The sequence below is a fragment of the Neopsephotus bourkii genome, unplaced genomic scaffold (assembly GCF_033783945.1).
Source record: "Neopsephotus bourkii isolate Nb327-2 ecotype Australia unplaced genomic scaffold, CSIRO-AGI_Nbou_v1 NB_318, whole genome shotgun sequence".
NCBI classification, from domain to species: Eukaryota; Metazoa; Chordata; class Aves; order Psittaciformes; family Psittacidae; genus Neopsephotus; species Neopsephotus bourkii.
The window spans coordinates 34751-50470 of NW_026900826.1; positions in this window are offsets into that span (position 1 = coordinate 34751).

Consider the following 15720-nt stretch of genomic DNA (forward strand, 5'->3'; position numbering starts at 1 on the left):
GCTGCTCAGCATTACGTAAGTCTCACTCCTCCCAAAACAAGCCAAGCAAAATAATTTCTCCATACATCAAGCCCTTCCTGGGAGAAAAACTACAGTGTAGGCTGAAAACACAGACTTTGACATGCAGCCTGATGTGTTGCTCTCACAAATTCAGTCATCTCTCATTACCACACATCACTAGACAAAAACTAGATTTTTGACTGAAAACAGAAATATATTTTCAACTCCCTTCACATCTACCTCATCTATACTGACTCAACTACCTAAATTTAGATCTGAAAAAGCTTCTCTTAAAGAACTAATGAAAATCATGTGACTTTTTACGTGATATATTAATTTGCTCTCTTTTTATTATGAGGCTGTTTCAAAAGTGCCTAGGGCTAAATACCAAGAAGTATAAAATCCTACACTAGAAGATACATGAGAGCACAAGACATCTTCTATAAGAATATTTATAATTGGGAAGGTAAAAGTGTCCATTTACCAAACAGACTAAGCTTTCAGATGAAAGAGCATAACTAAAACAACTGAAAATGTAAGCAGTGTGATAGAGTTTGGAGCAGAGCTTTGGACACACACTCTTTGCAATGATTACAGCCGTGGAACTGTGCCCATCATAACAATAACTGAAGTCAGATGAGGGATGCATGTAGACAGGCCTCCTCATACAGTCTGGCTCTTGCACACTGCACTAGATATTCATTCTGATCTCAGCGGGAAAGCATGTGTTTGCAGAGCTGGCTTGGGCTGCACAAAGTTAAACTCTTTATTAAATTTTCTAGTTGGCAGTAGTCAGCAACAACTTTCAAGCATGCTAAAAAAGTTTATTTTTGAAATCCAGATTTATACAGTGGAGTGCAGCACATGTTTTCTGAATCATTGTTTCCCCCTCCTTCCCTGCGGAGATCAGGGCTGCAATTTTTCCAGAGCTGTTTAAGTCTCTAACCCCACTTTCAGAAATTCCAGTTTTTAACTGGCTATGATTCCTGCAGCGTAACCATTTACTACTGTTGGCACTATTCTTAATCTAAGGTTTTGGTTTAGATCAGTTCATGGTCAAGTGATAATTTTAATTCTGGATGAAGAGGTGCTACTTCAGAAAGAAAAGGTACAAGCAAAGATTTGAGGCTAAAGCTACTGAAATACAGACTGTTAGAAATAATTATATCTACAGAAATATTAATTGCTTCACATCCCAAGTTATTTTACATCAGAAAATTATCTAACTTAATTTCATTATAAAGGGGTATTTGCATGGCAGAGACACTGAAGTTACAATGCTTGGCCCACGGACTATTGGAAACTGCTATGCTGAGCAAGGGAGTGCCTTTGTGGAAGCAGCAAGGCTGCTCTGCACAGGCACTGTCTCTCCCTGATACTTACCGATTTCTGTATCAGTTAGGTATCAATGGACTATAGCTAAGAGAAGATCTGGCTGGTAACACGTTACTGCAGCTATTTGCTTTATCAACATTATGCTTGAAAAAACTTACTCCATGAGACAGAAGACACTGAAACCCCCAGACAGTGGCTAAGAAATGAGGAGCCAGAGTGCAGGGAGGCTTCAATTCTGTCTCTTCACTCCTTCTGCTCCCTGAGGACCTGCACAGCACATAATGCCACATTTGGTATAGTTCACATGGCTTGAAGGCATGGGAACCAATCACAGCCTCAATATGTTACTTCTTCAGCTCAGATTTAGATGAATTTATTTTGTAATTTTAAAAACCATGTAAATTTAATCTTATTTGGAAACCACCAGAACTTTTACAATAATTTTGCCTAACCTGAAACAGCTCTTTTTGTAATACCTGAAGCCCATAGATTTTTGAAAGTGTAAGCTCACTCTTACAACATATAAAACCACAGAATGCGTAACTTTATAAAATACAGTGGTGACTAAACTTTTGAAAGCTCAGATTTAACTACCTATTGTCTAACTTTAGCACACTACTCATCGACAAAGCCAGTTTCAAAAGTGATGGCATGCACATACAAGTTAATATGAAAAATCTTTGGCAGCAGAGCGTTTTAAAAAACACTGCCATGTAATTTTTAAACAGGCTGAATTAAAAATAAATCTCAGAAAACTTGTCAGCACCTATAAACATAGACAAATTGACCTCTCCACCACCCCCTGCACACATCCTTGCCAAAAGAAAATTACACACAAAAATGAAACAACTTTCAAACCTGTCTGCCAAACCCACAAGGGGAATTCAGATCACTATTTCTATCTATAAAAGCCCATTTTAGCCACTAAAGCAGGAGCTCCAAATATAGAACATTTAATGCCTGTGTCAACTTTTAAAAATCAACTCCATAATTTAAAAACTCTCTTACTCCACTGCTCAATTATAAATTGCAACTAAATCCATTTTTCAGTTAAAACTCTGTGCATGATACTGACTCATATTTGCAGGTTGGGCACCGAGACATTACCACTAAAGAAAAAGCCAGGCCTGTTGATGGAGTGGAATGAAGCACCTAAAGCAAGCAGCAAATTTAGGTTCCACACTATAATTTTGTAAGACAAAATGGTTGTTTTAAAACACACAGCTTATGTTTGCATTTCAATCAATCATGAAATGACAAAATATACTGACAATATTTTCAGGAAAACACTTTTCAGAGCTGTGCCCTACTGGGCTACACAGCATTATGACACAGTGTGAAGAGCTATAAACTTTACCACCTTTTAGGCTGAATGCTTATATTGGGTGAACACCAATATACCAGAGAACAAGCAGAATTATCCCTGCTACTTGTACAATGCTAGTGTCTCCCTCTGGAACAATCAATCTCTTCCATGTCTCCCCTTTTTTCCAATCACAAGCAGTGTGATTAGCATTATATGTAATCCTGTACCTGACAAATCTCACATTCATTGTACTTCATGCCCCTTAGGCTGAGTTTATGGCTAATCTATGCAAGAGAATGCTCTTCTCTCATGTGGAAATTACTTTATGCAATAGACAGACCTTACTGATGCACTGAAAAGTAAATGAAGAGTGGGACCCTTGATAGGACACTTCATCACCCTCCCAAGCACCATGGAAAGAACAATTTACTGGTTTCTTAGTGCTGATACATTTCCTGCTCAGAATAACACAAACCAAGGGCCCAGCCTCTTACTTTCAATCAGGACATCTTTTAGTTTGCATTAAGGAAGGAAAAAAAAGAAAGGTCATGTATAAATTATGAACCATATTAAATCAGTTCACAGTTGAAATTTGTTTGTGGTTACATAAACAGTGCAAATGGGAGAAACTAGCAAGCTGCTGAGAGAGCAATTCAACAACCTTCATTTGAAGAAAAAATTACAGACTTGGAAACCTCCTCCAAATTATTCCAACTGTACACATTTTAACATTCTACATGGGAAAAAAAAAATAAATAACCAGACAAATCATTCCAAAGGAATTCTTCCAATAAGAGGAAAATTTAAAAATAAAGTACAATTAAGTATCTACTGATTCCAAATACAATTGCAGCAATAAATCAAGGGAAAGAAGAGCAAGAGGGTTTACATCCTAAAATTTGCTTGATTTAAACCAATGTAACACTCATGTACTTACAATGGAATGCTACTCCCACTGGATTTCCATTGCACTTCTGCAAACTCACATGTATAGATATACAAACTAGGAAATATTCTTGGAGAGAAAGTATAGTTTTTTCTGTTAAAGAAACTTAGTTCCTAAAATTAAAGAGCTTCAATGTAAAAGGTTTATGTAGCACGAAAACATGAAGCTGAACTTAAAATTCTGAGGACCATCCATAAATTTCAAATTTACACACCAAAAAGAATTCAGTCACTTACGGCATTTTCAATAAAAAGAGAAAGACTTGCAATAAGTACAGGGACTAAAGGAGAAGGACAAAATAGGAAGTCTTTCAAAACATGTAGCATCATTATCTTAAAATCTTTCTTGCTGCATGGGAGATGTCTGTGGGTTTAACTTTGAGGAACACCCTGAGATTCACAGCTCATTCATCTTTTTTGCCTCACATCATACTTGAGAATGAGGAATTTTTCCATTTGCAATGTCGTCGCTTGAGATCATCTGTCTGCGGATACCCCTGCAACGCAGCTCTATCCAGAAGCTGCCAGCACTGTCCACAGTCAACTCTTTTCAGATTAAGCTGATTTTTGCCTTGTAGTCTATCTCACCCTTTCAAATAATTTATCAACCTTTATGGGGAAAAAAAGCGCACAGTGCACTGTATGCAGACAGACTGCAATTAAGCCAGTGGGTGCAGATAAGGGCAATAAACAATGATACAAAGTATCCAGGCACCAGGTTCCGTATTTTCCCCTGAAAGAAGGAAGGGGAGAGGTTTAAAAGAAAACACACCTGAACCATTACTCAAACACACATTATGCCTGCACGTTTATCCTAGTATGAGTAACTCCTCAAGGAGATACAAATACAGTAATATTTAAGCAAGTTTTCTTCCATGGCACAGGTGGCTGCTGAAAACTAATCAAGTATTTAAATGTTCCAAGCTCTGCCACCATTCTGGTGGTTTAATTGTTTAATTTTTCCTTCATTTTTAATACAAAAAAAAATTAATTCAACAATTTTGAGCTAAAACACATCTACAGAACAATCTCTGCTGGCTCATAAGTAAATCACTCCAATTATCCCTGTAAAATAAGTAGTTGAATTTCTCTTTTCACCTTCGAAATAGAATAAGAACATTTTTCTCTAAGAACACACAGCTCCCTACTTCAAAGAAAGAGAGGAAGGCTGTTCTAGGAAACAGATTTTTGTTGGTTGTACATGGGGAGATGCATCAGAAGCCAAAGAGAGTCCTGAACACGGGATTTTGTCTGCTTCTTACAGAGGCACTTTTGGGATGAAGGCAAACAGAGACACAGGGCAAAAGTGTAACACACCAGCAAAGACACAGCTGATCAGAGGCACAAATCTCATTAGCAACACACCAAAGCAATTGGACTGTGAACTTTGTCTCAAGTAAATCAGTGTGACCTAGACATTTCAGAATCAGAGGTGAGTTAAGACCATTCTGGAAGCTGAACTACTTCTGAGTAGGGAAACATCGTGTTTAGGTCCAGGTACAGCACCATTGCTTGGAAAACAAGCTGTAAACTTCCTTTAAACTGTTCAAGTTTCTTCCAATTGCCGAGTTTAAGTAAGTTTTACAAGGAAAGAATTTCCAACATTGTTGCAATATTGCCTTCTTCAATGCTGAAACAGGGTGATGATGAGCAGACTATAAAATGTGAGAAAGGATTAGATAGGCCAGTCTTGCATGACTAATAACAAACCTTCCTTTAATTCAGTGCCAAAATGAAGAGAATCTGAGTATCAACACACTCGGAATATCATGAGAAAAAAACCCAAACCATTTCCAAAAGGACAATAGACCTGCTACTTGTCATTAAAAACTAGCATATACTAAAAGATGCACTACAGCATTATTTCCTAAAAGAGCACCATGTAAAAGCATGTCATTTGCTTTTACACGGTTTTCTCTCTAAGTCCTCTGGGGCTTCCAGACATATTGATAAACGAAACTGGTCTGACTACTCTGGCATCTTGGCATATAGTCATTTAAAACAGAGACACTTCCTAACTTGTGCAAAATTGAAGCATTTGTTTGAGAATAATTATTGCCTTAGCCCAACAATGCTTGGCAGACTTTTCTAATTAGTTGAGAAAAATGATTGAGGCAGGCAGGCAAGCAAGCAGACTTTGTCAGGCATTCTGTGAAAATAATTTGGACCACACACTTGGCTGCTGAGCCAGATAACTTATGTCATTCTTTGCTATCTTAACAGGTAGGATTAGAAAAAATGCAACAAGAACAAGAAAAAACCATCTGGCACATGAAAAGTGAACTGAGAGGACTTTTCACATCTCCTGCTTCAGCTCTCCTGTGTTCTCTGTGCGAGCCACAGTGATCAAGTCATACTGTGTTAGGCCCCAGCAAATTACTTATTTTCTTTTGTATTTCCTATTGTATAGTCAGAACCAGAGCTGAAAATACTCATTGTGAGTCAGAGCCTGTGCAGGTCCCAGAACAATATTTGTAGAGTATTCATGCTGGGATAGCCAACTGTGCTTTCCTTCTCCAGGGATGTTTTAACGCACAGAGCATGTTCAAGACAAACGGGGATCAGGAGAATATCAAATCACCACATGCTTTAGTAGGCTGTACAACTTCCAAACTTGTTTCCTTTCTGTGGTCTTTCCAGAAATTAGCATACTAACACATGAAGACAAAAATCAAGGTGCCATGTAACTTAACTAGACTAAGTTTCACAGAATTAATTCAATAAATAAACCACAACTATTTGCTATTTCAAGTCAAGCACTCACACATCAATGAAACTAAATTAGGTACATGATAAAATTAAAAGTTTTTTTATACCCAGGCATTTTAAGAACTTCTCATCTGTGTATTTTACATTATTTCAGTTTAGGGAGCAAACAAGAAAGTAAATTTCAAGTTTTAACATGAATCTATAAAGCAAATCAGCTGGTCAAACCATTAGATGCAAATGGATATGTCGCAATATATAAACTTAGATTTATGAAATAATTACATTTGCTAGCAACATTTACATATTTCCCATGTCTGCAGCCTTTAAGTGGTAGCTATTTGGCCTATTATGCTTAGATAACCACCTGGAACTCCTTCCTGGGAAAGTTCCCAAGTCTAGACACTAAAACTCATATGTTTCCAATTATAAGAAACTATTACTATAAGGCCAACGTAAATCTCCTACATCAACAACCAGTTGCCAATTATATCACATTCCACAATAAGCCTTCTTACGATAACTAATTTATGAAATGTTTGGCTTAGAAAAAAATCAATAAAATTAAGAGAAATGAGAGGTAAAAATATCAGACCTTGACATCAGAGTGAACATTTGAACCCAAACATTAGTTTGGTGAGACAAAAAAGCCACAATGAACTGGATCAACAGAACTATTAATTGTACAACATAAAAAGCTTCACTGTGCAAACAATGATGTCTCTGTTATCCACAGTATTCATCACACTCATTCCTGCATCATGCATAAAAGATTCTGTGAAAACAAAGGTATTAGTAAGTGTTTTTTTCTCTTGCTATGCTACACATCCACTACACAAGAGTGTACTGTTGCCAAAACTGCAATGAGGCTTTTTCAGCAATGCAACAAAATCCAGTGGGATGTGTTCCACTTTCTGTCGATCACTTTTTAATGTTTTTGCCATATGGTTGGAAACAGCTACTATCTAAAAATCAGCTGATTTTTAGTAAATTCTAGAAAACAAATATGATTAAAAATTAGATTAGTGGTAAAACAGCCTTTATCAAAAACATCTATCATACAGGAAAAAACACACTTAAAAAGACTACTGAAAACACTTGAAAGTCACCTAAACTAGTAAACCATTTATCCTTTGCCTTTCCCACTGAGTAGGCTGATTGTGTTCATCTGCTTTCTATAACAGATCAGTGTTAGCTTAATGCTTATGGATATCACTATATTAAACACAACAGAATTCTCGACAGCAAATTAACTGTTTAAGTCAAAACACTATAATTTGCAGGTTTAAATTTTGAATTTATTCTGAAAATTATAATTTTCTGCAGTTTACAGATGTGGAAATATATCCAGTAATATAAGAATTAAAGTCTTTGTTTCCAGGGCTAGTGACTTCTGAAGATTACAGCCCCCCTTTACAGGCAAATCAATGAACTTTTTCAGGTTATTGGTTTTCGAAGTTGTTGATCTGTTTTGTGGGCAATATCTCCTAAAGAAAGTATGAAATGCAAGCAACAAACCATTGCTTTTTTTTCTACATATCATTTGACATTGCTTTTTTCTGACTAGTAGGTAAAGTTGAACGGGATTTTTTGTGTAGTCTATCAATTCTGAAAGGAAATTCTTAAGACATTTTTATGACAACATGAATTTCAGCACGAAGTCCAGTAGAGGTTATGTTTACACAGAAAAAAAGAGTCCCTTCAAGTCCATGCTTTTCTGGACTTATATTCTTTTGGTTGAGATTTGTGCAATGTTTTCTACTGGAATGTTCCCCTTTGCAGAAATAGCCAATATTCAGTAATGGAAAAATAGCTGTAACTCCATAAACCAGGGAACTAACACAGTCACCTTGGGTGTGGAAGCCAAGGCTAAACTCCTGACTAAATTGAAATTTGCAGAGTGGAACATCCTTGCAGAAATACAGAAAGAGGTTCAGAGCCCATCAACAAACATGTAGGATGCTAAAGCTACCTGCCTGTTCAGCAGAAGTCCAAGTCTCGAATCTGACCATGGAAGAGATTCCAAAGCCATGCAAGAACCCTGGTCAACAGGACTCTAGCTAACCCAAAAGCATCCTCCCATCTTCCAATTTAAACACTTTTGCAAGACTTCTTTACTACTGAAGTATAGAACAAATTAATTTATGATATTTAGAAACCTGCAGAACATGAACACAGTTCATCTCTCAGTGCTTTCCTAGTACTAGATACACACAAATTTTGGCATATACTGAGCTCAGTAATTTGTGATTTGTCATACTATTTTAGAATCACCTCCACAGTACAATTACAAAGAGATAAATGACAGTATTCTGACCTGTAATTGAAGGAAAAACATGACAAAAGTTAAAAAATTGAAAGTCATTTAAAATATAAATAAGACTATTCCTGTGTGTTCCCTGCTGCTGCAGTACCTCAGCATTCGCTATTGTCATCACTTGTGTAAAAATAAAATAATAAGAGCAAAACTTTATAAATCTGTCTCCTAAAATTAAGAAAGAAGAGTTTAATATGTGGCTGCATTTAAGTTCAACAAATTCCTGTCATTCCTATGACTGCACAACAGTCTAGGAGAAAATTTGTACTTGCTAAAGTATTTTTCCTTAAGTAACATGAATTAAAATGAAAGTTGGTCAGAATCTGAATTCCAGCAACAACTGAGAATCAGAAATACTTTCGATAGATGGAACATATAGCATTAGGACTGAAGCTTTCCTCCTTCCCACTCATTAGAAGTAGTTTGTTTCTTGGAACAAATGTGTGACCGCAATAACATATTAGCTGGGAATTACCTGGCACAGAATTTAAGGAATATTATCTTTCATTATAGGATTTTACACAAGTTAATATATGCTATGAAACACACTAGTGAGAGAAAAAGAGAATTTTAGCACAAGAGACTCAAAACAGAGTCTCTGTTTTTCTGTATTTGAGGTCTTTAATATTCAGAGCATAAGGGTGTCAGCACATACATTTAATGTGACAGGTCCACCAACAGTAAAACAAGAGCAATCCTTTCATACCTCATAACTGATCTACATTCCAAAGAATTCTGTGCACTTTTCACAGCAAATGAATTCTGTGCACTTTTCACAGCAAATGTCGCTGAAACTACGATAAAAGTGCAGTTAGACACACTATGTAATCATTAACTTTGGAACAGCCCTCCTTCAACTTGGTCCTCCAATCTTCCATTTGAAATGGAGTATCTTATCTTGTGTGTTAATGTGTCTGGTTGCCTAAGTCAGCGGCTTATTTAAAGTTTAGCAAAAAAATGGTAGAAAAGCATAGATGCAAGTGAATAGTGTCAAACAAATTAAGAGTCAAACAAAGGACAGTTTAAAAAGCCACAGCTTCATGAGAATTACTGTTATATAACTACATATAACTAAAAACCAATTATCAGAATGAACAGTAATTTAATGGACAGCACATTGATTCATCTTTCTTCTCATTTCTTAATTATTCACCTTATAACACTGAGTTATATTACTGCTTACCTTTAAACAATTCCCAAAAATAACATTGTATGAGGCAGAGGTACTTTGAGGTGGTTTTAATGACATCTTCAAAGAGTAAAGACTTGGCATGGTACTGAAAAAGAGGAAAATTTATGCTTAGCCTGAAAAAAAAATAAAAAAATTGGATTCAGATTAATCATTCAAAGGCAAAAAACACCTGTTTTTTATGTTCTAAGAACTTTGTATGTCTGATAGTTTTGCATTAATGCCTCACTTCCATGAAGAACTTAAAACTTTATATGTTCGAGTCACTCCAATTAACTTTCATCAGGTTTTTGTTCTACAGAAAATCCCCTAAACATCTAAATATACGACAGTTTACTGAGAAGTGCCCTCGTACTTCAGAACGATTTTAATACAGGTAGAATCATAGAACGGTTTGGGTTGGAAAGGACCTTCAGATCATCTAGTTCTAACCCTCTCCCCACCATGGGCAGGAGCACCTCACACGAGACCATATCACCCAAGGCTCTGTCCATCCTGGCCTTGAACACTGCCAGGGATGGAGCATTTACCACTTCTTTGGGAAACCCATTCCAGTGCCTCACCACCCTCACAGTAAAGGACTTCTTTCTTACATCTAACCTAAACTTCCCCTGTTCAGGTTTGAACACATTTCCCCTGTGTCCTATCACTACAGTCCCTAATGAAGAGTCTCTCCCCAGCATCTTGTAGGCCCCTTTAGATACCGCAAGGTTGCTATGAAGTCCCCATGCAACCGTCTATTCTCCATGGTGAACAATCACTAATGGCTAAATCCCATTGACTTCCAGTTAAATACAGGCTTCCCACCCACCATAGTTACTTTCAAACGTATACAGATATCCAAAACCATACATCAGTACCTGGCTGGTTTTTCAAAGCACACTATGGTTTAGGCCCTGGCTTTGATACATTTCAACAGAAGCTAGACACTTTACCTGGTTAGACCCTTCTGAAAATCCTAGATTCCTTTCTGCATATAGGAATTTTCATCCTGATGCTTCCTACCGACCCATGATTTCTTATGTTTGCATGCATTAGCCTTCGAGCACCATTACTCATTTTTAAGCATTTATATTTGTGAGTCTACAGTACTGTATGTGACTGTGAGTCTGCATATACTGTATCACTGCTGTACTATGCGCATGCAGCTGTTCATCTTTTAATGTGTACAAAGAATTAGGTCATGACATACAAATAAAGCAGCAAAATCTCAAAAGCTTTCAGTGACATGACACAACTGTTGAAGGCAATCAGACTGACAATCCTTAAATTAAAATTCACAGATAGGCCATGACAATATATATGCTATTAACTGAATAAGGCAATCCACTCAATTGGGTCAAATAGTGCATGAATTAAGGATCCCTAGACACTGTACATTATAATGACAGGCAGAAACAATGCGAAGCACAGCTATCACTGCAGTAACATTTCCTAACACACAACGGTATATTTAACTGGCCATAACTACAGGGCACTTTTCCTTTTTTCCCATGATGTCAGAGACAGGTTTAATTATAAAGCTGTAGTGAAATCAACAACAGAAAAATCCCAAATAAATAGACTATCTAAATATAATACAAGCATATTGGGTAGTATTTGACATCTCAGTGCATTACACATGGAGGGTACTACAGCTGGTAATTTAATTGAGATCAGGTTGTCTGATATATTGACGACTCACACAAGCAATCCCATAATTTAGTCTTTGAGATGCTAGGGTAGTGACAAGGACTATTGTTACAACTCAGACACATATCAACAATGAAAGCTTGTGATCTAAGCATGTTACATCCATACAAATTCCATGAGTTCTCATTTACGAATGCAAGCAATAGGAAAGAAGATCTGAGAGTAAGAGATTGTGACAACCTGGTCACTACGTGCTACTCAAGGAACAGGTAGCTCCTGACTGCACAGTGAAATTCCATAAAGTAGCAAGGTATTTACTGTGAAATACAGGATCATTTCTCTTTTCCTGAAGTAGGGTCCATCTGCATTACATCTGTTATTGAACAGTTTCATTTTTTGCTTTGCTCTCAGGGATAGAGCCCATAATATTACTGAAAAAAAAATAATAATACAATAAAAAAATAAAAATAGGGTGGGGAAAGAATGAATGAGAATTCTTTTAGCTCTGGGCCTTCAAGAGCAGCAAAGGAAAACAACCTTTTCAGCATGTCAAGTGCTTTTTAAAATAATATTCCTAGAATCATAGAATGGTTTGGATTGGAAGGGACCTTAAAGACAGTTTAGTTCCAACACCCTGCCATGAGCAGGAACACCTTCCACTATACCAAGTTGTTCAAAGCCCTGTCGCACCTATCCTTGAACATTTCCAGGGATGGGGCATCCACAACTTCTCTGGGCAACTTGTTCCAGTGTATTATGTGTTAGCTGTATTATGTAACCCCAAATATGCTACCAAAACTGCACAAACCCAAAGGCAGACTGTTGTGCTTTAAAACTTCAGACATCCTTCACTCATTCAATAACACCATAAAGTACCAGTAACTTCATTCAACATATTAATTATTGCCTACCGTAACTTGAAAAGGAATTTTTCACTTAGCTTTTTAATAAAAATAATTAAAGCATTTCCTCAGTGTAGTATTCACAGAGCAAACAGTGATTCTCACCATATACAACTGTAAAGCATACCTTAACCTACAACGGAGGTTTGTTTGCCTGATTATGAAGTCAAGCAGTGAAATACACAGAAACTGGGAAGCCATTTAAAGAGGTTAAAAGCTAGAGTCAAGGAAGACAGCCACACAGATCTGATAAAAGATAATAATAATAAAAGAAATCTACAATAAACAATTGCAATTTTACAATTTTTCTACAATAAAAAAAACAGAGAAGGAGACATATGCATTGTGGAACTTTTTGCAGACTTGAACTACTTTTGGCTTTCATTGTATTTTTATGCTATGCCTTAAAAGGAGGCATTGATGTGATTTCTATAGCTAACTCATATTGGAAGACTTGGGGAAGCTGGCTGTTTTGATTTTCTGAACCCACAGAAATGTAATATTTAGTAACAGCATGTGACAATTGCCTTGGCAGCATTTCCAGAAACTGCAAACATGATCATACCCCACCCATTGTGTCGTACAACACACACAGCCCTCCGATCCCAAGCGGGGAGAAAAAGCAGCTCAGAGAGAACTGTAAGGATTGATCCTGTGCCCAGTGGAGGCAGCGAGGATTTTGCCACTGAATGACATGAAATAGAACCATTAATTGGGTTACCTGCAAGAAAGAGGATGAGAGTTGTTAAGAAGAAAGGTGGGATGAAATAAAAAACACAGCACTGATGAACCAGTAACCATAATACAATCACAGATAATTTGTGCCCTAAATGAGAAACAGAGGCAGGGACATAAATCTTCAAAGCGCTGTGCGAAACATTAGATGTGCACCTTATTAAAGATGAGGGGATTTGTGTCTCTAATTTGGCCTGAAGTGCACAGTCCTATCCTCAAATATTTCTGCAAGTACGTTTTTCAAGTTCTCAGCAAGGGAAAAAGAGGAGTACTGATTATGTGGCCTGGGGTGAAATGAGTCATTTATCAATAAATACAGCAGCAGCAGGAAAAGCAATAAGGTTAGCCAAAACAGGGCATCACCAGCAAATAAAAAGATCGAAAAAGGCAAAAAAGGTGATAGTAAGGACACAGAGTTAACCCAAGACAATATGAAAGATAAATAGGGGGAGGCACAGACTGTGAAAAAGCAAAGTGCCATCCTCAGCAGTGACACACTAACACATATTTTCAGGATGGATGGACTCAGGGATCAGATGAAACCAAAGGAGCAGCTGTATGTGTATGCTCCTGACCAAACAGACAGGCTTTGTAGAGATGTCAAATTAATATTATGTCCCAGTATCAACAGGGGTGGACAGATGACTGATTCTTAAAACAGGACTATCTTCTTCCAGGAGAAGAAACTGAAATGCTGTGGGAACTTCAACTCATACAGTTGCAGATGCTGTTTTATTCTAAAAAGTTATACAAAATCCTAAATTCTCAACAAGAAAGAAATTACATTCCAAACTTGTCATAAATTAAGCTGGAGAAGCAAATAGATATTTAGATTGCTGATTAGACATGGACACACCTAAAAAGAGAGTAGTAGTGAAGTATGAAGAAGCTCCTTTTATCCTTGAGCCATATCCTAGATTAAGACAGACATATCCTGCTTACTTCAGAGACCTGCCTTTGACCAAGCAAGGAAAATAGATCAACCCCTACCTTACTGAAGAAAGTAAGGTTCTAATGAAAAGCCAAGTTCAAATCTTCTAGTTTTTTCATGACTCACCAGTAAACCTCAACATCTAGACTACCAAAACAGACAGCCCCCAACTTGTTAACATGGCAGGGATAAGAGAAGGGGACTTTGAACAACTCCCACTTGATGTAATCAGCATCTGGAAACCACCATCACCCAAGGACTGGATTCAGTGCTGATTTGAAGAAGTGGCATGTAGGTTTCCAAGAAACATCTATTAACTTCCATGTAAAATAAAGAGGCAGGCAGACCCTTTTTTAACTGGCACAGTTGGAGTCTGGCAGCGGGTGAACAGGCTACACACTTCAAGAAAGGGGAAGGGGGAAACTAAAGGCCCCAGCAAACCACTGAGAACAAACCGTGCTTACATACTAACAGTAAGAAAAGGATCTCCAGAGCTGGATTGATTTTCACCTGTTGTACAGCTGGAAGAAAAGCAGCTCTTCGAATGGGAAAGCACCACCAGTGTGGGTGTCACTTGGTAAAAGAGAAGCTAGGAAACTAATATGTCTGACCTTTGTTAACAAGTGAGGTCAGACAGAGTTTAATAAAGGATGAGGTCATAAACCTGCTGGAGAAATGGCCTGATAAAAATAGCTTCGAATGGTTTAAGAAAGCAAATTTTCTCACAAATGTAATGAATTTTGTTTTTAAACTAGACAACTGCTTGAACATGTAAAAGTAAAGCCATGAGCACAATGCTCAGTTTCAAAAGATACATGAATTTACTGTAAAGATAAGAACTGGGAGAGAAGAAGGATTCCATCTCTGGAGCTGGTGGAATGAAATAAAGCCGTTTCCAACTGCTAAATGTACTAGACAGTTCAAAAGGAAAATTAAATGTGCGTTCAGTATGAAAGCATGAAAGGACCACATCAGAGAGCTCGTCAAATAAAATTCTCCTGTTGCTGAGGAAATTTGAGGTGGGGTCTCGTAGTTACATACAGCTAACCCCTCCTGGGCACACCGACCTCTCCGCTTCCCCAAGGATCAGCTGGAACAGCTGCCTCACTTTCTGACCGAAAAGACTGAACTTGGGAGACAGACACTAAAGTCCCCCCAGAGCTTCTCTAAGTCACTGATCTCTCAGGTGACGTTCTGAAAATGAAGGGCAATCCACACACTTACATGAAAAGCAGAAGTATAGGAATATATTTAGGACACAGTAAGGAATATCGAGTAGGAAAAACAGAAATTCATGGGGGAAAAAATGGGTTTCGTTAGGTTTAGCTGATGTCAAAACACATACTTGCATTTTCATCACCAATTCAATGTACAAGTTTGAGAGAAATGTAAGCAAATAGATTTTACAGCATAGCATATCTTACAACGCCTTTTTCAATTGTTTTCATTGTAGTGAAGAATATTCCCCAGGCTCTGATGGAGAACAGGTTCACCTCTCAGGTTACTGTAAATGAGAAAAAAAAAGAAAAAGTCACTGTTTCAAACACTCTGTAGTCCAAGAAAGAAGACAAACAGGCAAGCATCAGGAGCTCAAACAGATGCACCAAGCAGAATTACTTCCCCACAGTAATGAAGCAGGTCGCACCTCTCCCCTTCCAGAGTTAAAGACCAAAAACTCCTAACTTCCACCTCAGGAACCTGCCACTTCCATTAGAACAAAGA